The sequence below is a fragment of the Hippoglossus stenolepis genome, chromosome 1 (assembly GCF_022539355.2).
Source record: "Hippoglossus stenolepis isolate QCI-W04-F060 chromosome 1, HSTE1.2, whole genome shotgun sequence".
NCBI lineage: Eukaryota > Metazoa > Chordata > Actinopteri > Pleuronectiformes > Pleuronectidae > Hippoglossus > Hippoglossus stenolepis.
The window spans coordinates 5655415-5680436 of record NC_061483.1 but is presented as its reverse complement, the minus strand read 5'-3'; the positions used below and the strand labels follow the sequence as shown (position 1 = coordinate 5680436).

General features: G+C 41.2%; 1 protein-coding gene and 1 non-coding gene across 2 annotated transcripts in view; one reads left to right on the top strand and one right to left on the bottom strand.

The window, feature by feature from the left end:
- Positions 1–210: 210 nt before the first annotated feature.
- kcna4 (potassium voltage-gated channel, shaker-related subfamily, member 4) overlaps positions 211–25022 on the bottom strand; it is a 51855-nt gene continuing 27043 nt past the window's right edge. The window contains 1 exon segment of the mRNA XM_035159883.2: positions 211–8229. The gene's annotated coding sequence lies outside the window, so the exon portion shown is untranslated.
- On the top strand, positions 11305–11377 carry trnav-uac. The gene has a single exon. It is a non-coding gene; the product is annotated as a tRNA-Val (tRNA).

Sequence of the window (25022 nt, the reverse complement as noted above, 5' to 3'; positions counted from 1 at the left end):
AGAAGTTGTCCTGAAGAAACAACATTAGTGTCATTGTTGAGTATTAAAAAAACAAATGAAGCAGAAGTAAACATGATTCACAAGCACGGGACAAACAAGAAAACATTCCAGTATTAATATGCAGGTTTATAAATAAGATGCAGTTAATATTATGTATAACAGCAGAAGCTGCAGGGGTTCACGTCTGTCAAAAAGAACATCTCAAAACACTTCTGTTTTCTGAATTTTTATTGAATATATTATATTTTTCTTTAATCAACATTGCACATATTCCATTTTTCAATCACATCTCATATTGCTGTCTACAAAATGTTATGAATGTAGAAAATCCAGAAGTTGGAAGGTTTACCAAAAAGTAAAACAAAGAAGAAAACAAAAGAGAAAAACAAAAAAACTGAGGATTAAGGTCAGAAGTGACAAGCTCCAAAGATACAGAGAGAGAGAGAGAGAGTGAAAGAGAAGGAGAGGAGCACCCTCGGGAAAAGAAATACGAACATACCTTGGGTTCGGATGCATTTTTCTCAAAACAAAGCATCATGCAGAATAAAAGCAAGGCTGGCCAAAACCTCACATGGATATTTCTCAACACCTGAACTGTAGAAATATTATACATGGTCGTTAATAGTAATTGTCGCTGATTGATAATGATTTACCTCCTTTTGTTTGGAGTCAAGACAAAACAGCAGCAGGTGAACAGTTTGGATATCGAGCAAACACGTACGTGAAGCAGTAACATTGAAGCAAATGCGACCTCAGTCCCTCGACACCACCGCGAGCATCCTGGAAAAAACAGTTTCCACCACACTGCGTCTGTGCTGCAGCATCTTTGCAGATAGTTGACCTCTCTGCAGGTGACATGACTGTGTGAACCATCATGACTGATGTGGATGTGCTGCACTTCCAACGTGTAAATGTAACCGTGGCGTCGGCTGACCAAACTGCAACCAGCTTGCATAGACACCTGAATATTACGGGTTTGAATCCCATCCTTGTCGGGTTGTGATAAATTCACAAGTACGTTCAGTTTGTTCTCCGTCTGTAAGGTTTTGATTTTCAATGTCACACACAGTGGGCGTCCACCATCAAGCTCTTGTGGAGTGAAGTTCAGAAACTAGAACAAAGTTATCCAGAGTTTATTCACTGTTAAGAGTCTCTGAGCTAAATGCAGATGATATCGTGGATTGATTAATCAGAAGATTTGTGGGGGAAAGTGGATTTACACGTAAAATATCGTATACATACTCAGTGATTCCCTGCCTATAAATTTGGAGGCTTATTAAAGGGGAAATATGTCAATATCTGCTGCAACTGTGAAGTACACAGCATCTAGTCATCGACTTAAGCTTTGTTCTTCAGAGTATTTGCATCATTCATACTTTAAATGCAAGTATTACAGCGGCCCTGAGAAGTCAATGCAGTGCACTTAAAGAAACCACATCTTCACCAGTATGATAACATAAAACATAACAGAGCACAACCACTATTCTTCTGTGTTTCGTTGTGTTTTCTGATATCTATATGTTGTCAAACCTGTTTTAGTTCAGCTTGTTTTCTACGGGCTGCTCAAGTGTCGTCATATTGTTGAAAAATGTTTTCTTCGTTAGTTTGTGTTGTGTCTACTCGGATGTGTTTCCTCAGATGCAGCGCGTCGAGCTCCCAGGGCATTGAGCACTGAATTTTTTATTACCAAAAGTGATATGAAACATTATGTTGCCATATTACAGAGCACGGAGCATTTATCACACAGCAGACATTACGTAATATTCTGAAATTCCCTGTTTTCTGCTGCAGCTAAAGATAATTTTTCACTTCTGCCAGTTATTTTGTCATGTTATCAATTATCAATCGTTTTACAATAATGTAATAATGTCTAATAGTTAGGGGTTGTTTTTTCAGATTGCTTGTTTTGTTCAACGGTCCAGAACTCAAAACATTCCATCACAAGTGGCAAATTGAAGATATCAAACTTTCACATTTGCGATGCTTGAACGGGGCCGTTCCTAAATAAGTGTTTTGTCTATCAAGTCAGAATTGTCTGATCATTATCAACGATTTGTTCCATCAAGCAAAGCTGCCGGGGTTTTCATCAGCGTTCAGCAGGATATTCAGTGTGACATTAATATTCATTAAATATACAAAGAAGCCAAGTTACCCATTCAACCTAATGCGCACTAGCTATTCTAATGATGGATTGGAAATGTGCAACAACATTTTTTGCCTTTTTGACACTAGATATCGAATAAAAGCACAAGACTTTATCATATTAGGTTACTGTGATCAATAAGTCTAAGCAGAAGGCAGAAGATAACGTTGGGACGGAGCCTGAACAGGCAAGTTCTCTGGGGGGCTGCCTCCATATCCCTCAGCCTGACCCTTGGTCCGGGTCTGCAGCTGGATGAACCTGTTGCTGACAGCTACACCAAGCGTAGAGGACGACTTGATGTAGTGGAATAACTTAAGCAGCTTGAAAACCAGGACCCCTGACTCTGCAGTGTACTTCTGGGACTGAAATGGCCCCAGAAGTACACTGTGTTCTGACTGAGAAAAAACTGCTCAACTTGAAGAATCATCAGTCAACCGATGGGACGTCCGACTGATGATTTGACTCTATAACTTTCACTGCACAGCCCTGTCTGAAACACAGACTATTTGGCGCTGGTGCTTGAGAAATGACTAAAACCATCATCAAAACTGTTGCCAATTAACTTCACATCCTGGAGAGCTCCGTCTTGAGAGTCACGCAGCTCGATGGACGAAGGCCGGTGTAATTAAGGGTGTGTTAACATATCTGTCCGAAACACCCAGAGAAAATCAATGTCAATTTTATTAATAAAGCACATTTAAAACAACTTGGTTGACTAAAGTGCTTCACAAATATTAGAGAAGACTGCAGAAGCCAGGACAAGCAGTTCTGAAGCAAACAGACACTTCTTTGCTCAAAGAAACTCTGGCAGCGCCGAACTCACAGGTTGTCGTGACACTCCAGGAACAAGAACTTGTGCTCCGACCACAAGACGTGCATGTGGGCACTGCTCTCGTATTCCAACCACACCCTTCACGACACTGTATCAGGTCCGCGGCCGTCATTAAATTGGTGGAAATGCTAATTCGCTTTTAAGGATTAGCACTTAAGCATTTAATTCCCCTTCTTGATTGAGCATAACATGGTCTCCTCACTCTGAGCCGGAAATCTAAAGGTGTTCCAATATTACCAAGTTTAATCTGTGTGACGTTAAAGCTAATGAAGGCTATTATCATTTAATCATTATCATAATGTCTGAAAGAATGTGTCGTCTTCTATCTGCAACCAAAATGACAGCTTTAAGTGATGATCAAGTGACGTGTGATAACTCCGTTATTAACCCAGTGACGTCAGTGAAGAGCTCACGTTGGCCGTGTACACCGAGGCCTTTCAACAAACATATGAATTCTGCAAAGCCTTTATATTTATCTTCTACGCGGGACAACTTCCTCGATACAGATGTGACCGGGCAAACACTGTAGCAGCAAAGAGCACCAATACTGTTCCGCAGGAGGCAGACTGTGCAGAACAACCCCAAAATCCAGTCAAGTCACGTAATATCCAGCACGAATACTAAATAAATTCCGACTGCGTCACTGTTCAACAGTTTTTGCAGCGCTCCTCATAAGCCACCTTGTTCATAAGGAGATTAAGACATAAAACGGGTCCCTGGTGTTATCTAACACGGTGCATGTTACAGTTCCGTCCTCAGACTGATGCATTACCTTTATTTTTGAATGTGTGAGTCAAAACCAAGCCGCAAGAAAATGTCGACCATGCGGCCTGCGTAGAATGTGAAGTGTTTTTTTTACACTAAATTTAATACATGATAAATTAATTCAGATATGTAAAAAGTCGGTTTCGTATCAACACGTCCATCCTGATTACGATTACACCAGTTTGCCTGCTCCTCATTTGATTGTTCGGATAAAATGTGGGTTTTTTTACACCATTATGGTTGTTTCCTCCACTATTTCCCAGTGATTTAGCTCCTCCTCTCCTCTGGGTAGCATCACAGAGATTGACACGACCCAGATGATCAATAAAAAGAAAAGAAACAGACAATCCAGTTTGTTACAGCTACGTTGAAACTCTTATTTTTCCTGTTTATTTTATTATTATTCATTTATCGGTTGAAACAAAGCCTAAGTCTCGTTCTTATAACTAAAAATCTTAATGTTTAATCAATACCCAAAAGATTTGCTTGAGGTACTTTTTCTCTTTTATGACCCAAAAAACCCCCCCAAGTTTATGGTTTGCTTAATGGTGCAAATAAAACAGACGACAGAGGAACTTCCTCCCAGCACCTATTTTACGCACGTTCATACATTAAAAAAATTATTCCGATTTTGTGACGTGCATCGGTCAAATATGTCTGGAAGCAGTGCAAAAACTCAGTACATCACTAAATCTTAACACTGGGCTGTTGTTCTGCGTGTGGCCTTAGATCTGTGGTCAATTGGTTGTTTTTTTTAGAAGAAAGCCTTTGTTATTGATTAGCGGAGGCATTCATCCTAAAGTCAATCTCGCCCGAGTTGCTCTGCTGAAAGCACAGAGAGGATCGGACGAGTCTCTGAGTTGTTTAGGCCTCGGAAAAATTCGTGAGCTCGAGCTGAACAGCAGTTTCTCACCATGTGGACACCGGGACGGCTCTGCCTAACGCGAAATCAATCCCCAGTGAGAATTATCTTGCGAATGAGTTAAATTCTTATATTTATATATTTTTAAGAGCATAACTGAACATGATTAAACTGTGTGGGGTAAATCTCCTCCTCCTCCTCCTCCCCCTCCTCGGGCCAGCAGCCCTGATGCTGAGAAACATTAGAAAATCGAGCTCAGAGGTGAACGTAATTAAACTGTTCTTCTCTCACCTTGTTCTGTGTTTTATCTAATGTCCCCACACAGACTCACTGTTAACCTCCCTAACAGCTTTTTCAAATCTACTCATTAACGGTGCTGAATCACGACAGTTACAACACGTTATCACTGCAGGTCATTCTAACATCTACAGGAACATGTAGCACGAATAAGTCCAAGAAAATTTGTTGTATATATATATTTTTTCCCGCTCATGATATGACCTGAATGTCCTAGAATCATGATAAATGTCCGTGTGGATCACTCTGGATTATGACCTTTTTATTCTCTCATTCAGCTCACACCAGGATAAATTAGTTTTCCTCCTGTAATATTTAATCTGCTTCAAAATCTGCCTATCGACCTTTATCATCCTCTCCCCTCATGCTTTACAGTACGCTGCCCTTCTCCGGGTTCCTCCTGATGGAAGCAGATTCAAGTGAGGGCACTGTGTCGGTGCAACTTGACATTAATTGTGGCCTCTAACCAAATAAATCACTTTAATTAATAGGTTGAGGAAAAGGGTTGGACTGTCCAGTTCAGGAGAATTCTCTCTGTTTTCTTTCTTTGCTCTTGTTTGTTCTGCTTGATTTGATGCGGCGGCCTCGAGGTTCGACTCTCAGGCTGATCCTGAGCTTTGTGCCGACCTGTGAGCGTGTTACTCTTCGGCTGTGCATCTCTCGTGCTGCTTCGTGTCAGCACCCGACTGAATGTACGACTAAATAGATTAATTTGTCTCTCACAACTTTATCAGTATTGTTGCAGTGCAGCTTCTGGCCACTATTAGCTGTTGGTTATGATAGTCCTGGATCTGGGTTCACCACACGCCGGCCCCAGCTCAGGCCTCCGTCAGCACGTAATCTGACGAGATTAGTATTTAAACCACCGCTTGAAAAAGATATTATGCTTTTTATTTATTTATTTTCTTTGTCTTTCTTTTTGGGAAATAGGCGTATTCTGTTTTTTTGTGTTTTTTTGTGTGTCTGAGTCTTAGATGACAAGATCGATACCTCTCTCATGTCTGTGAAGAGAATATGCAAATACAGGTGGAGCTGGTTAGCCTAGCTTAGCAAAGAGGCTGGGAACAGGGGGAACAGCAAACAAAGACCTGAGTACTATCTTGTCTATCGCTCTCTTATTGATCATTGTTTCAAGTTTGTTCAATCCTTCAAAAAACACAAAGTCTAACAGGGAAATTTGGGAAAGTTACGTATCCGACTATTCCTTGGCAGAAGTTTAATGTTGATAAATTAAAAAATTAAATGAATAAGATGGTCTTTATGCTAAGCTAAGCTAAATGGCTGCAGGCAGTAGCAGCAAAATGGTTTTGGATCTTCTCATCTAAATCTCAAAGAAAGGGTGGTGACTGGATTTATCCTTGAAAATGTAAAAATTTACTTACTTAACTCTTCATTTTTTACTTTTCAACTCTCAGGTGTACGAGATGATATTTCATCTTTACATGAATGAGATTTATACATTTTTTATTTAAGTCAATCTTCACTGTTTACTCTTTAATTTCTTGGGTTTTATGTAATTTAACTTTTTAAAGAAGCAACAACTTTTGCAAATTTGACAGTTCTGGTACTGGAAGTATTGTGGCTATTTTGTGGGTCTGACACTATGAAAATATCTGGAACATTCAGTAAACAGCTTTTCTGAGGAATACGATTATTGAGGTAATTATAGATATGAATATTTGGAAAAGAACAAGAATGTGAACTTTGGATTTTTCTTGAAACAGACACTGAGATTAAGAGTGTCCTAATCGTTAACATAGTATGTTAAGGAATTTTTTTAAAGGAAAATATATGAAAATAAAACACTGTCTTCATAAAAATATGTCATATAACTTATTACTCCTTCCAATAAAAGGTAAAATAAAACTTCCTCTTGTAATAATTTCTCTCATGGGCAACACAGCATGTCTAAGTGAGGTAACACGATCCGCTGCCTCTCTGACAAAGCTGCACAAATAACATCAGCGACTTCATGTTTCAGTTTGTTAAATCAAAGAGAAAAGGGGGGATTTTCAATTCAAATGCCAAAAAACATGAGAATGGACAATGTTGAAGCAGCATTCGCAACAATATGAAGACCAGTATTGTATCAGCGAGGACAAACCGAACACAGATGGTGATGGTCGATGGTCGTAACAGTCAAAGAAAGTAAAAAGTCTCAGTTTACTCTAACCTGCAACACATCTTAGGACACACAAGTATAAACGTCTGTTATTTACATTTTTTTTTTCTCCTATTCAGTGTGCATCTATATCACAACATTTCCAGAAGTCCACAACATACAATAGATTCAGGGTTTCACCTTTGGTTATGTAATTATCAAGGCTAGGTTTAAAAAAATATAGAACACACGTCCATGTTGCTTTTGCATACAGTTAAAGTCAAAGTGAAAACATCAACAAAGCAGCCGGTCAGCTCTAAAGTTGCATCTGAGAAAAAAACCTAAGGTATTTCGCCGTTATGTCGATGACTCTCGGGGGCAGACAAACGCCCTGCGAGTCTCATCCGCCGTTGTTTCTGTGATAGAAAGTGAGTGTGGCGGATATTTGTGAGGATGTTTATCTGCCTGACATCTTTGCTTTAGTGTGAGTGGATCTTAATGTAAGAGGATATACTTCTGATGTTGCAATTAGTCAGTCAGTATTTGTCTCGCGTTTCTTCTCCCGATCCCTCTATACACTCTGCGGATGAGGATTTTTCATGTGTTATGACTTAAGTTTTCAAGTTGCCAGCGTTTTTCGAGTGAGCGAGCAACTCAGGCCAGCCTTGTTTGGTTGACGATATGAAACAAGATAAAAATAGGTTGAAGTCGTACTGCTGACTGCGCTCAAGCAGAGAGCAAAACTCACCACTTATAGGAACCAATGACACCTACGAAGCCGACCCAACTAAAACATTATGTCGACGTTACAACCAAACATTAACTCTATCATATTAAAATATTCACATCTGTTCCTTACAAGACACTTTTTTCACATGTAGAGAAAACATCTTTGAACTCGTGTAAGTCTCTTAGTTCCATCGCTCCATACATCTGTATATGTGTAGTAATTAAGGCAATCATTTTGGGCCACGACTTACTCATTTGCCAACTTCAGTCCCAACCCTCCGGGGTTTTATTTACTGACGTCAGGCAGCAGCTCTCATCTCCACTCGTCCAAATGCCGAGTCCCGTCCATTTGTTGTTGTTGTTGTTGTTGTTGTTGTTGTTGTTGTTGTTGTTATCAGTGTCCGCTCGTGCTCAAGACGACCGGTCGCAATGTTTTGCTTGTTCTCTGCAATTTCCAGAGATTTGGGGGCGGATACTCCCTCTCCCTGTAACTGGCAGCGCTGCAACACAGAGACAGAAACAGGAAACGGATGCAACTCTGTCATCATTCTTGAGAAAATGGCACCGTGAAGACGGAGCAAATTGCCCAGTCGTCAAACTGATACTGAACATGTTTTCCTCTCCCACCCAGTGACTGAGCAACATGCATCCCACCACTGATAATCATCACACTCGTTAAGCAGCAGCTCCCTCTGAAGGGCTCAGGGAGAGCACAGGTCTGAGGTTTGTTAAGCACAGTCCTACGTACACATTTAGGTACATGATAAGTTATTCGTTACAATAACTCCTTTACATACACGTCTCCCTTTGTTTCCCCGTCAGTAGCTGAAAGATAAAACTCATCTTATTCACCTTTTAAGAGCATTGTTTTAATTTGTATGTTTTTAAGGCTGCACCATTCCATCAAATGTAAATATTCCCAATGTAGTACACACTTAATACACACTTCAACGCCATCCAGCATTTTGTACCTTGTAGCGGTTTGAAACACTTCATATTTTGGGCACCATTTCATACATATTTTGTCTCTGGGATTACCACTAGAATGAATATGAGTCTGTTGTTTTGAACAGAGTTCGGCTGTAGAGCGTGAGTTTGTAATGAAAAGCCTGCTGGTGTGCAGCCGAGGTTAATGGTCATGTTAAAATTCAATTAACCTTAATATTATTGCGTTAATGTTGATTGAACTTCTTCTAAAAATTTAAATCATGAATACTTTAATGATAAATGTATCTAATTCATATTTTTTAATCACACAAATTAAGCTCGACAAAAGCACAGAGATATGTAAAACCTTATTTTAAGTCCCCCCATTCAGCAAATCAATTTGATTAATAAAAACACTCGAATGAAGTTGAAGTTGTAATGGCATTTTAAATGTTTATTAACAGGGAGACTTAAATTGAGGTTTTACCAGAAGATGATATGCAAAAGAAATGGAATTGTTACAGACAGGCAGAGCTTAGTGACATTTACTTTCTTTCGAGAGGAGCATGTGTTTATGTTAAAGTAAGAAACAGAACGGCCGTCATAATCCTGACAAGAGCAGAGGAGGAAGTCAGGAGACGCTGTTGGACGTTGCTCATTAGAGACATCGTCCACGAATGGATGACATCTGAGGTGGATGGATATATCAGCAAAGCCAAACAGGACGTCAGATTCTTTTAAAATGAGTTACTTAAAATATGACACTGTAACCATGACAATAAAGGTCTCTTAACCTTGAACAACTAATCAATTTGCGTTTGTGTGATGTCCTGAAAGCAGATATAAGAATGTGTGGTCGTGTAAATTCAATTTATCCAGCGATTTTCACATGATTTTAAAAAATCCTCAATAAATTTGTATGAAACTACATCAAAACGTAGTACAGATTTTTATAAATAAAACAACAATTGAAGTACCTTCCAGAAATGTAACTTGTACTTAAGTAATAGCAGCATACAGTTTGCTAAGCCTGTAAAAGCAGAGATCCTACAAGGCCAAATTATTTGAGCAGTAGTGTTGGTCCTCAACAAAGAAAAACCTCATCGGACTAAGAAATCGTTGTTATTTATGCCAAACAGAAGAATTGCAGCGACAGAGGGAAACCACACAAGTTGATCACAACCAAACCAAAAGCAACTGACGGACACACACATGCTAATTGGCTTTCAGCCTAATACGACCCTCCGCTGTGTTTGTGAAAATGATTCCAATTCCTTCTTCACAAAGTGTTTATGTTATTCTTGCTACCCCCTGTGGGGCGAAAACATTTCACAGAATAACTGTTCTGTGTCATAGCTATTTGTGTTTATTAAGATGCAGACTATTAGGGACGAGCGTTCTCTTTAAACAGAGCAGCTGTTGTATAATTCTCCACCTCAATAATCTGAGGATTTCCACATAGTCTCCCAGGAGTTGAAGACGTTCTGTATGCAATCATAGCTGCGGCAGGCACAAGGCAATTACAGCAAACACACTGAGTGTTTCTATCTAATTCCCTTATTAAGACTTAAGAGCTAAATCTGCGCTTGTTTACATTTCAGGTTTTGTTTGTTTGGCGAGCTGCTTTGGTGAATACACACAGGTACCATGTCCTGCGTTTACCCTGCACTTGTAGTGGTGAGAGGACAAATATAGAATTCAATATTCAGGTCAGCATAAACACTGAACACACAGAGAGTTGGAGACATTGAAATTGCCAATGCGCGACTGTAGAGTGAATCCAGAGGAGAGCCGAGGATGTCCTGGATATTACAGTATTCATCGTTGTCTTCCGAGGCTCAAATGTCACTGTGTCGCTCTGGGAAAAGAAAATGAAAAGTGCAGTGTGAGGCACCGTGGTGTTCAGCACTGGAGTCTCTCTTTTCAGGTGTATGTGTTGAAATATCAAAGCAGCTCCAGGGTGCGAACAGTTGCAGACGACAACGGCAAAACGCAATCGAGTATTAGTTGAGACGAGGTAGAGGTGAACCAAGCTGTGACTTTGCTTGAGGTTTACAATCGTAATTACAACAAACTGTGCGACCGCATTTAAAAATACCTGCCTGGGTATTTTATGAGCTGATATGATGGCAAGAAATCAAGCTTAATTTCCTCCTAATGGAAGGCTGTGGTGCAGTGAGTTGACCGAATGTGATGAATGGGAAGGGAGCGGGGGGGGCAGCCCCAGGAGCTTCAGGCCTGGTTGGCAGGCTGGCAAAGTTTGTTTGCCAAAGTTGACAGAGTAGTTGCCATATTTTAACAGCATCTAACTGGAGTAATGTGATGTTTATTAGACAATTTGTTTGCGTCGCCAAGGAGGTTGTGTTTTTCGCCCCCTTTGCGTTGGTTTGTTTGTTTGTTTGGATTACACCTGGGACATGGGCCAAGGAACAACCCGTTACATTTTTTGCATGAATCCAGACAAAGGGGCTGAAACTGGTATTGTTTTTCACTTTCTCTAACATTCCAAGATGACATTTTTTACAGATTTCCCAAGGAACAAAGCTTCTGGTCGGCTGGCCCCCAATATCCGAGTGTGAGCAATTTGGTGCGGCTTGATTGAATTTATTGACAAAAAAAACTACCAAACTACTACAAGGAACGACAGTGGTTTCATAGTGTAGTGGTTATCACGTCTGCTTTACACGCAGAAGGTCCTGGGTTCAATCCCCAGTGAAACCATCAAATTTTTATCCTATTGAGGATTTCTTATTTAAGGAGTTTAACTTACTAAAGTAAATAGAGCTGCATCTTTCCTTTCTGATTCACGTGTTCGTAGTATCGCCTCACCACACGCATGCAGAGTTCGCCTCAGAGACACATTACTATAATACAATGAGCAGTCCACCTCAGTTCAGATGACAGTTTCTCATAAGAGTTTTAGCAATAAACCAGTCGTGATAAAGGAGAAATATTTCCCCCGAGTTCTGCTGAAATCTCACACACGTCTGACTCTAAATTAGTCACTGAATCAGAGAGCTGGTGGGACTCAATGTTCAGACGATACAGAGAGAAGGGACTTGGTTCATTTGCTTTCCACGACTAAAACACAATCTTCAGAGTAACGGCTTGTGCCACGACTGTCGATGTGTAAATCGTGTACCTGGCCCAGCAGCTGTTTGCACACCTGGATGCTCTCAGTTACGTGGCCCAGCAGGAGGCAGGGCTGCTCTGCGGTGCCACATGCAGATTCATCTCACAGCCCGTCACATTATAGGATGCTGACTGCTCACGGCCAAGCCAAGAGCACCAGGTTAAACGTGTTCTGATCTACAAAACCACCTGCTACCCAGACGCTGTTTGTTCAAGGGACTGTATTTAAAATGATTGCGGTGTTTGCAGGAAAAGATTGTACCAGGGATGATTGTCACAGCCCCAAAGGACAATATTAACACAACAGCAGGGCTGAGATAAAAGTTAATACAGAAAATAAAAGTAATTAAATCCAAATGACTCAACAGCTATTTCACCAGGTTTATGAAACTTGTGTTGCTGTTTTGGGACACATACATTTTGATTGACGTCATTTCAACTAAGGGCACTTTCACACCTACCTTATTTGGTCCTAACCAGTATAACAGGTGTGATTTGTGCCTTGTACCACAGTCCGGACCAGCAGACCAAAATATAGTCTGAGCAAAAGAGGTGGTCTCAATCCGGATTAAACTGATCCATGGTTTGGTTTGTTGGGTAGTTTACGAATTTTTGGACCAATTGCAGCATTGAACAATAGAGGAAGAAAAAGAAGAGGAAGCGGCAGTCTTCACCGCCGATGATATAATATTTGAACGACGAGGTAGTAATACCATAATGAGATTACAGTGGCAATGAAAATAATAGAGTGAAACGCTTCATTCATTTTCTCCATTAAAAACAGAAAGATTACTTTCTTCTATGCTAAGTATTCAAAAAAGTTTGCAATACCGTCGCTGAACTGACGTCAGACACTACAAGAGAATCAATATAAAAACAGTCCGCTCCCTAAATTCCAATGTGAAACCAAAACTAAACAGATCAAATGTTTACAACATAACAAAGACATGAACCCGAGGTTAAACCACGGTCCAGATTTTAAGGTGTGAAAATGTCTTTAGAAATCGTCTAACTTATCCCCACATATTCTCTCCTCCATGCAGTCGGAGTACAGCTTCATGCAGCCTCACTGCCCACATCTCGTGGCAAATCATCTCAGTCGGCTGTTGTTCCCTTCCAGCAGTTTTCAGCTGTCAACGGGAACAACAGCCGGGTGGCATTGAGAATTGGGTCATGAAAAATAGCAGCAAACATGGATGAGATCAATGCGACCGTACAAATCTAAACATTTCCTTGATCAATGTGAGAAATTTGCCCCAAACAACAAGCGGGTGCAGCCTCTGTGAAATCTGAAAATTACATTGGTGGAACTGATTGTTCACGGCAAATGAAAACAAAATCACCCCCCCGCTGAACATGACTACAGACTCAATGGATCAAGTGATATAAAATGGCTGTTTCACTTTGATTATCATGCTCCTGTAAACCAGGGCCAGTTATTGGTTTTCTGAGGGGAGTGGGAGGTCTTGACAAAGCTGCTGCAGTTGTGACACTTGCAGAAAGTGGTCACCAGGATCACAAATGGCTCCTTTGCAGGAAACATATACGTGAGCTCAAGAGCACACGCGCGAGTTCAGAGAGAGACCAGGCTGAAAAGAAACATTACGAACGACCATCTATCAGAAAAAAAACACCCTGTGACCCTCTTGACTTTTCATCACCTTCCAATTTTCTTTTCCCAGAAACCACTTCTTCTTTGCTGCTCCTGAAGAGCTGTTGCACTGTACTCCCTGTACTCCTGTAGTGTTTTTAGATCAGTGAGGAGGAAGGGATTTCCAGTAGTGTAGTGATAACCAGAGCTAACGCTACACTGAACTAAAATGTCAGCAATTCGCCGATATATCAAGCTGGAAAGTCCCACAAGTAAAACAGGAAAATGCATGCGTATGCAAGACTTCAGTTTCTGATCAGAAATGTGTATCGGCCGACTCACAAAGTCCAGGTGTCAGAATCCATGGGAAAAAGGTCAAAATGGAATCAGAACATCTCCTCTGCTGAGGGTCGCTAAGGGGGCTGGAGCCGATCCCCGCTGACATTGAGCAAGAGTTGAGGTTCATCCTCATCAGGTCGTTAACGACTCACGCTCATAATCCATAATCCAATCAGTGATTATGTCACCACAAATAATTTGCGGAAACAAAAATGTAGTCAATACATAGATATAATTTCTAGAAGGCAGCGTTTCACTGCCACACTACAGAGCTATTGATATGCAAACAGGTGCACGTCCACAGTATTTCTACAGTATGTGTGGTTCAGTGTGAATGCAAATCAGGCTTTTGCATCTGTACCTGGATTTGAAATGAGATTTATTCAACAGGACCACGTCCATATAAACAGCTTTGCGAATTCTTTTGACATTTGAGTTTTAGTCTTGACCCTGTGCAGTTTGATGGCAAAGCCGAAATGTTTTCCACATGGACGGAGCAGTAATGTCTGCACCCCAGACCGGAACAGACTCCCCTCGAGAGGGCAAATAGGTGAGGACATTGGCGGTAAGTACTATTACGGCTGAATCAAGTCGGGAAATGAGACATACCGTCTTCTCATTACGAACTACTTTGCCTGCACAGCGACCCTGCAGCTGCCCTTGACATTTTTTCTTTTTCTTTTACAAGGAAGTTGAAGGATAAATCAGTTTTGAATGGGTCTTATTACCCCTCTTTAATTTAACATGGGAATAACCAACCAGTGTGTTGTCCGTAATGTCCTATGAGTTCTTGTGTAGCAAACAACTCTTCCTATAAAATGAAATTATATTTTTGTGCAGTTTTTAATATAACGGGGGTGTTTTCGGTCGTTGGATGTTTGGAACGTGTTTCCTGTGGCAGCCTGGTTATATGTAAATAACATTACATTTTAATCAGAAGCTTAATTGCTGGGATCTGAATATATACGGAGATGCCACCAATATAAAAAGCATCAGGGATGGTGGCTTAAACGGAAAACAACACCCACTAATTAAAAAGGGAAAACAATGAATTATCCATCAGGATGCACTAGTGCAATGAGGCGTGGTCACTGGCTGCAGGCTGTGAGCTCATGGTTTTATTAATGTGCCATTTGTGCTCCTCCTTCGTTTTAACACTCACCGGGTTTCTCAGCTTGGTAAAGAGCAACTCTGACCATAGGCTGTATGTAAAGATGGACAAAGCATCTCCACTTCCTCCCGTTGTTTTAAAATTAAGCTTAAAGAAATCCTGTGTGTGGGCGCTGCCATCTTGTGATTTTGGTAGTGATTTGTAGTCTGCGCAGTAGTGATGGGTGGCGTGGAGCCGCGGTATCGACATCCCGTTGATACACTTCCTCTACCAACTGCGAGTCAGTCTCGGCTGTCAATCAAGATGTTTCACTGTGTTTTATAGCATGAAATAACTCATTAAGCCAAACCTACTGCGAAACTGAACATTTGAGCATGTGGCACAATTATGGAAAAAACTACAATCATGATTTTCTTGCTTAGAATTGAGATCATGAATCTTTTCCGTTTATCTCCACTTTTCTCATTCTCTCTCTTTCTCTGCTGGTTTGTGTGCTTCTCTGCATCACGTGGGGTAACGCAGCGTTGTCATGGGTTGAGGGAGAAAACAAAGATAACGCAGAATTATGTGCTGCTTTAGGTCCTTTGGGAGAAAGTAGCTGCTTTTGTTCTGATGCAGCAGAATCATTGTTAGTTAGAAATTAGCTTGCATACAGGTGTGAATACGATTAAATTGTGAAGCCCTATGTGACCTCTGCTAACATGGAGAAGGCCGGGTTTATGACCTATCCTGCAGCCAGCCACCAGGAGGCGATCAAGATGATTCTCCTTCACTGTTGGGGAGCTGTCGTGTCAATTGCAAACACAAAACAACTCCGCTGCAGGTAGAAAACTCACCTTTCACCCCTTTCAGCAACACCTGCATGATAATGACAGGCTGCACTTAAGATCTCCCTCCCTGCAGAATATCCTCTGTGTAGCTGAAGGGTGTCTGTTAATAGACTCATCTAAATCTTCTGGTGTGTGTGTGTCACTAGCACTCAACACTATCACCATCAAAGCCCCGGCAGCAGCCTCACAAGGAACTCACCTGTCACTCTATTCAAAAGACGCCTCAGAGCTCTCAGGTGGTGTTAAAACACACGGGGACGGGGCTGTTTGTTAGCGGGACAGTGTCCGGGGGCTTGTTGGGGACTGAGAGGTCAGATGATGAGCAGCAATCAGGACCCACAAAAGTATGTGTACGCTGTTCTCTTCTCTGGAAGGCAACAGGCCCACCATGCCGGATGCAGAAATCACATTCAGAGCTGAAAACCTTGACAAATAGATGTTGTATGTCGACCACGTATACGGCAGAGCATCGCACTGCAATTTCCACGCTTCACAGTCATTTGACAGCAATTACCAATCTGGCTAAACATCAACAAATAGACGCGCCGCAATCTTTTCCGTTAATTATCACAAATTACACAAACAAATTTAGGCGATATCCGAAAAAAGTGAAATATAATAATGATGAGTATAATCCTGAAGGGACTGACTTTAGGAGAGTGCACGGGCACATGTAGCACGGTGCTTGGCTTCCTGCTCGCTGACACTAATCCAAAGGCAGCAGGGATTTTCTGCCTCTTGCTGCTTCTTGCCTCACACCCCTGCAGGGCTCTCAGATCCACACTGGCTTTCCCAGTCACACACACACACGCACACAGACATACACAGATGAACGCATGATAGACTATAAATATTCAGGCCAGGATCAGCGCTATGTGCGGCACGATGTACGCCGGGGACATAACACACACTGTGCTCATTTCAACCCTGCCACCGAGCTCTCTGTCAGCACTTTTCTGTGGGGAGGGAGGAAAGAAAAAAAAATCCTCGCACATCTGCTCATCTGATGGCGTTCATTTAGGGCTGACTTGTCCACGTACGCGCACAAACTCAGACGGGCCCGTAACGTTTTTTTCCTGTCCGCTCGCAGATGCCTCATTAAATGTGTTAGCTGCTCCATGACAAGCCGAGCTTCAGGTGTTGTGTGTTTGTTTGTGTCTGAGGGTGAGAGGTGCTGCTTGGAAAGCACATGTGCGAAAAACAGCGAGTCGCATTACACCGTGGCAGACTGTCACGCTGAATTAAAGGCAGGACACAAACGGAGGCAGTGGTCAGAAAATATCATTAATGCCAAGATGCTCTTGTTTACTCTGAAGAAGCCCCGTCGCTGACAGAGCTGCCAAAAACGAGACGTACATACTGAACACGGCAGACATAACTTCACCTTCCTGGTTATTGTTGTTTTTCAAGAATCCTCTGAACAAAGACGCATCCATTTCTCCAAATGTACTGTTCTCTCTTACGTAACCAATGTACAGTATATGTAGGAAGGTACAGGAGAAGAGAAGCAGCTGAAAACTGGGTTAGTGCCAATTACTTCCATGCCAGCAGCCAAATAATCTATAAGTTTAGATGTTTTTCTTTTGTGTGACGCTGATAAAAAGAGACGGCAGCTCTTATCTAATCTTTCAGACCCACGACTTACTGACAGAACGAAAGGTTGAGACTCCACAATGTCAACGAGTATAGTGGGAGAGCGGAAAAGAAACATAATATGAATGCAGCTGAAGTCAAACGTTGGCTGCAGATGTTTTTTATTTTTTTTTAAATAAGACGTGTTGATATGGTTAAGTGTGTCTGAGGAGCTGCAGGGGTCAGTGCCAATCGATACTGCTCTGTGTGTGTGTGCAGAGGATTTCACACGATTCTGTCAAGTTTGAAAAGTGTGTTTTTATGACACGTGTCTCTCGGGGACGACAGAGTCTGTCTGAAAATTCCTCCACGACTGCTGTGGGATTGCATTTCATTTAATACACCCTCATTCTTTTTAAATGTGTCAACCTTTCCAGTATTAATCCACCACTGAACGGTATCTACAGGACAAGTTGCATTCACCCATTCACACGCACACATTCATACCCAGTACTTTTTCTATCGTCCACCAGACACCCACTGCTGTTAGTATCTTCGAAATGCACAGTGGAGGAGCCAGGGATCAAACCACTGGTCTTCTGGTTACTGGGCGAACCGCTCTACCTCCTGAGCCATAGCCGCCCCCAAGTCTTAAGTCTTAATATTTTATTGTCTTCCGTCTTAATATTTTATTGTCTTAAGTCTTAATGTTTTCTTGTTTTATCAATATTTCATTCCCATTTTGTCTGTCTGGTGTTTTTTCTTGCTTGTAAAGCATGTTGTAAAATTGTTAAGGAAAATGTAATACAAATACAGTACTATTATTATTTATATTATTATTATTATTATTAGTAGTAGCAGCAATATTAGTACTATTAGCAATAATTATTATTTGTATAATTAAAAAAATATTATGAATGTTGGTAGTTGTTCCCAAGCTTGATAGAGGTATAGTTGAACTGGATGTTATGCAACACATAACATTATATAAAAGTGATTAAAGTAAAGGATGCTTTCAAGATTAATGCCAATATTATTTTCTATTTATTAATTAACTTCATGGATACGAAGTGCAGTTTTACAAATACTTATAATCAATATTTGTTGTGATCATCCTTTTACAAACAAACTTCCCGACACCAGTGCACAGTCTTTAAAGACACCAGGCAGGAGGGTTGTTCCGAGCGTCTCCTGCCTCAGTTCTTCTGCGGGTGTGTTCTGTCTCTGTGTCTCTGTCTCGGTGTCTCTGTCTCGGTGTCTTCTGTCTCTTCATGTGATCCCACACTGACTCCACGATGTGGAGATCAGGACTCTGTGGGGGTCGCACCATCTGTTGCAGGACTCCTTGTTCTCCACGGTGCAGAAGATAGTGCCTGTACGTTTGGGCTCCGTGTCGTGCTGCAGAAGAATTCGAGGCCGATCACATGCCTCCCATGGTGGATACAAATCTAAATATTTATGCTGAAAAGCGTTGCACAGTACTGACTATTTTTATCCAAATATGACTTTTATTCTTTCGAATCATTTGAGCTACGTTTCTCAGTGGAGAAGAACGTCCTGGGGTACGAGTTCCTCTCCTGCATGAGGTTCTTGATGTCAGTTTTTCTGCTGCTTCCCTGGAAAATGGGTTTTCTTACAGCTTCCATGATATAGAGGCATCATTTTTAATCTACACTGGCTGCTGTTTATTTCATGTAAACATTGTTCCTGCGGTTGTGCCACATTAAGCGCAATTTCATAATTTGTGTGAACAAAAGCCACAAAGCCACTGAGCCAAAATAAAAACCGTCATCATCTGCTCATCCCCTTCAGTCACGTCGAACCACCTCTACACCAGCCTCCTCCGTCTCGTGCCCCCGCAGGCGTTTCTCACATGTGCTCTTCACAGTGACTTAATGAAACGCCTACAATCACTTACCAGCAGCAGATGGAAACGCCTGCCAGTTGTGCTGCGGAGCATGAAAATCACTGTTGTTTTCCTTGGTAATGGTGGCTGCTGGCAATGCATTGTCCAATTTGCAAAGTAAATGACAAACTAGGTCTCGTCTTTCACAGACTGACCCATTGTAATTGTGTTATTGAATATTTTGATTGTAAGGCTCTAAAAGCAGCGGCTGCTTATCTCCTGCAGCAACAACTAAAACAACTGTGGAGTGTGAAATAAAAAAATAAAGAGGTGGCTGAGATATTTTACTATCTCCTCTTAAGCTCATTTGCTGTGTAGCAAGTTAGTTTGAAGTAAAAGAGTTAAACAACTGCAAAAATGTGATAATTTTCCGACATTTAATGTGGGAAAAGTGGACCTGACACAGACACGTCTTCCTCTTGCGAAAGGTGTCATTTTAAGTGATGAACCTTCAGAGGATTATCGCTCCCAAAACCCCAGCATCCATTGGATTTACAGAGATTTATAGTGATGTTCAGGTCATAGTTTGTCCGTTGTGCAACCTTTCACTCCCACAGCTCTCACAGCATTGTTTTCAGTCACAGCAGGGAAGAAGCTCTAAAAGCCAGTGTTTTCTAGCAGTGAATCCCCTCCACGGATCGTGATCTGCGTCCCTCCCCAAAGATAAATAGATAAATAAATAAATAATAAGATCAATAGTGATGTAATTATTTAGACGCCCTCCACATCAATGCACTAAGGCTTGTGTAGTGAAAAAACTCTGATTATAACCTTTACTGTATCCAGGTGGCCCCTCTGGCAGCGCCACTCTTGGCAGCGCCACTGCATCCAGGCCCATTACTCAGCGCCGGTCAACGAGAGACTCGGCTCCTCGGCTCCTCGGCTCTTTTCTAATCACTAAACACGCAGAACTGATCTTTATCAAAAACCTGCTGAATCCATGTTTATGTTCCTGGATGAACAGGGAATCGCTTCCTCTGCAACAATGAAGTTAAAACACTGCGCTGCGTCATGATCTGCAGGAAGAGCCTCTCTCCGTGTCTGCAGGAGAGAGAGAGAGAGTGTGTGTGTGTGTGTGTGTGTGTGTGTGTGTGTGTGTGTGTGTGTGCTCGTCTCTGTTACTTCACACAAACTAAACAATCACATTTATTTATTATTTAGTTATTAATCTATGGTGTGGGATCTTGAATCTGGATCGTTCCGGTCACTTACACCCTGATGCCTTTTTTTTTCAATGTCTCATAAACTCTGGAGCGGATCAAACAAACAAAGTAAACTTCAGGTACTTGTTTGTGTCCTGTGTTATTGATTAGTGATGGTGTGTATTGTTAAAATGAGGTCAGGTCAGCGATACATTTAACTCTAAATGGGACCATGACTTTGAAGCTAGAGATCTAGACCATAAACTCCTTTGAAAAAATGGTTTAGTAATGTTATAAACCAAGTGAGAAGTAGAGTCATTTCCCCATTGACTTCTATAGAAACAGACTTATTTGTGCAACCATTACTTTTGCTGGTCATTTGAGATAATACAGGTTTTAGGCTCTTCCGCATTGGCTTCACTTTTCATAACCAGAGTGTAGGTTGTTTTCTTATTTATAGTCTATGCTTAAACCACGATGATATAGCCTGTGTTCACAACTTGTTTCTGTTGCCTACAAATGGCCAAGAAATCTGCTATTGTGTGTTAAAGGGAGTTCCTATACCTCGAATAATATCTTGGGTTAATTAGATTGATGATATCAATAATCAATTCTTCATTTCTAGCTACAGGCCAGAGTCTGATCAGCTCTGAATCGGTTTCATGCTCTGACCCGACAGAGTAATCCCACCGACCCAATCTGTTAAATTAAACTGTGCTGGATTGAAATTGATTTAAAAAGATAAAAAAAATAAACCAAGACTTAATTGTATTTTGCCAGAGGTTTAGTCAATACACCAGTAACGAGAAATTAGACACTGAAACCAGCAAGTTTATCTGGTCAGATATGAAACAATGTAGTTGCTGTGTGATGTAATGCATATATATGTATCACCAACAAACAAAGCAGCACAGACACAATCCCATCGTATCGCTGATGATTTGTATTCAGCTCAGCACCGGAGGCTGATCTCTTAAACAGGATTTCATGGCTTTGCCCTTGTTGCCCTTTTTCTAACCACCCTCCCACTCGTCTTCTTGGCAAAGCAGAGGTGTGTCTTCGCGAGACGAGACATCGCATTACTGCCCACTCAACATCTGCTCCTGCAGAATCACGCAGAGACATATTGAGAGGTATGCAGCAGCTCAGCTGAACAAAATAAATAGAGACAAACATGGCAGAGACGGACTTCAGCCACAGAGGGCAAGGGGGCAGAGACCTGGGAGACACTCAAATCCACATTTCAGGATAATTACCATCGCCGGGAAAATATCTGACAGGCGTAAACCGCCATGATGGTCAACCCAGTGGTTCAGAGACTGCATTTAAATGTTTGAATATGTTTTAAGAACAACAGACAATTATGTTGAGTGTAAATTGCTTCACACATGCATCACAAACAAGAAACCGGGTGATCTGAGGTAAACTCACCCCCGAAGCAGCATTTATAGAACCTGTCTGACACTTACACAATAAACCAACACCCAACTTTCTCCTTGTTACCATGGTACGTAGCCACATCTTAGCTTTGCTCCGTCTGTGAGTGTGATCGACCGAGTCTTCCCACAGCTGGACCGCAGTTCTGTGTCCTGTCAAACCGCTGAATTAATTTGTCCGACGCGTCTCACAGCGTCTCCTGTCGGCCCCCAAATCACGCCTCTCTCAAGAAATCTCTATTTACTCTCTTTCACAAGTAAATCTTAACAAGCCATGTCACTCAGAAGTCCCAGCTTAAGTTAATAGTAGGTTTTTCTTTCTTCATTTACTGGGAATGGAAAATGGAAAACGTCCAACCTGGAAATCTAATTAAACACAGTCTGGCTTTTTTTTTTTTAAAGATCTTGAGGGGAAACGTGGCAGACTCACTCTTCTTTTCCTTTTCAAGCAAAAACATTTCCCCACAACTGTTGGCTGTTTTCCAAATGATCACCTTCCAGTTGTCTCTTCTCCATCCTGCTCCCTTCTTTTAATAGACAACTCTCAAGTACATGTATTCATCCCTGGTAGTGAGGTGGTGCAGAAAAAAGCATATATTCTGTTTCCTAGTGAGCCAGACTGATTTATCTGTCGTCTTTCATCGACGTATCGGTATCAGCGTTTGCAATATGAGCTTTTATTTTACAGAAGAAGTAATGTAGAAAAGACATTTTCCATTTTCAACAAAAATTCTATGTATAAGCTACTAATTTGTGTTTTCACGTTATTTTATTATAATTTGAAGTCTTTTCTAATTGAGCTTATGGTTAAAACTGTAAAATATGCTGAAATTAATTAAACAATGGATCAACTTACAAATATTTATCAAACTAGTCAATATTTAGTGCTGACTCAATGTCAAGAATATTTATCTATTTTCAATCAAATCAAATATTGTTTTCTTTCTTGACTTTATCTTAATATTCAACTCGTATAATAGTTGTGATTATTAAAATTGTATAGCTGATTAAATCAGACATTAGTAGCTTTAAATGGACTTGGATCAATTACTTCTCAGAACACATAAACAAGACACACTTTACTCCCTAATAATACTCCATATCGGTTTGGGCTCTAGCTTCCTAAATTATATCTTGTTCTTATCTTGTATTTCAGTTATTACAAATGTGTAAAAGTGCCCGACATGAACATGTGAGTGCAGTGACTCACACATTTACCCTGTTTACCTGTTGGATTTGACTCGGCTCACCTCAAAACCTGCACTTGGCAGTTTGCTCGGATGAATAATGAAGCAATAATCCACAGCCGGTCCACAATTCCGGGATATTAAATCTGTGGCTGTGTGACGTGGACACAGCTAGAATGGTTTAGTTGTTGCATGTTGTGTTTATTGTGTCAGAGAAGAGCTACTGATCTAATTTGTGTGTGTGTGTTTACGTGGCTGATGTGTTGTAATAAAGCTGCTTCACAAACCTTCCAAGCAATTAGATCTGCAACTAATAATTGTTTTCATGTTTGTGCGTCCGCTGATCATTTTCTTGATTAATCCTTCAAGCTACAAAATGTCAGAAAATTGTCAAGAATATTCAGTTTTGACGTCCAAACTGATTTTGTTTTTTTTTCTCCAATCAGTAGTTCAAATGATTCATTTTCTACTCGGAGGAAAAGAAAAGGAGAACGTGCTTAGAATGTAAGAGATGGAACCGAAGATTGTTTGTTGTATTCTTGCTTTATAAAAGAAAAGGCTGAAATGATTAATCGGTTATTATAATAGTTTCAGCTCTAAAAAAAACAAACAATCAAATATAAATTTGCACCAGCACATTTTTGTATTTTAACATTCTTACTGTAAACTGTAGTTCCAGCTTCAAGTTGAAAACTAGACTTGCACCTACGCCACGGCCCCAACAGTCCTGTTATGAAACCACACTCATAGATATCAGTCCGGTAAACAAGCCGTGTATTTATTTTCTTTAACATCCATGAATTATTCCCTCAAGAAAAGGTAAAGAAAGGTAAAAAACACCCCTCTCTCACAATGTTAAAAACAAATAGCTGGATTTGCCCCCTGATCCGGATCTGTACCACAATCCTGGGCCCATGTTTCGATACTTCAGTTTCAAGGAAAAGTGTTCAGTAGTTTTTTTTCATTATCATCCTGTCAAACCAACCAACCAAAACAGACGGGGGGGTGAAAACCTCCTCGACAGACATGATAATAATTTCACACAGAGAGGTTTACAGATTCCATGTCGGCCGATGAGCTTCGGTGTCAAACTCTGGGTGAAAAAACTGGAGCGCTGCATCTCTGACGCTCAGATTCTCCTTCTTTTCCTTGCCACCATCTTGTAACCCTCAGATTTACCCTGAGCCCCCAGTTTAGTACACCAGTGCACTGACTATACACTGTGTTATTATTATCCACCTGACGCAGATTTATTCAATCCCCGTCAAGAATGGAACACTAAAAGTCATAATAGGCTAATTCCGTGCTCGTACTTAATCCGTTTGTTGCACTGGATGCATATTTCCCACACGTTTTTGACTGTAGGTGACATTATTTTTCCTGCTCTGAACAGAAGAGGCACTCAGGAGTATTTTGCATTCTGACTTTTGAGCACAGAGCACAGACTGTATTTACACTTAAGACATTGTGCTGCTTTCATGACATCGAGGGGGAGAAACAGCTCCACGCGAACACCTTCAGTGTCTTTGAACCAGATATCCTCCTGCTCTCTTACAGGTTTATTTTTCCCCTAGAAACTGTGCTGCTTCTTTTCCCACCTCATTCTGTACTGTACTCTGTGTAACTGCTAACCCTCCTTCAAGGTGTTCAGTCTGCCGGGGACAACACCTGTTATCTATACCGCTTATGCTGTGAGGGGAGCCAATCCCTGCAGGGCCTGGGTGAGGGTTCACTCTGCACTGTGCTCACGTACAGAGACAGACACGCTCACATTCACACCTCTCCAATTAAGAGTCTCCAATTAACCTCAGACTGAGCAGGTCAGAGAAGACTCCAAACACAAAGGACCTGGCTGGCCGTCAGGTTCGATCCCAGAGGCGACGGTGCTAACCACTGCACCACCGTACCCTGCATGAAGATAATCATAATAATCCAATAGTCTGAACTAGGGCGGTTACTTTAAAAAAAACTCGAGATTTAACAAATCTGACCTGACAAATCATTTGTTCAAACCTTACAGCTTTTTAAAAAGATGGACGACATGACTGCTCCCCACAAGAGAAGGCAAAGTGCCTTGACAGCCCCCTGGTGGCTCGTTGCAGTATAGCTTATAAACCCCA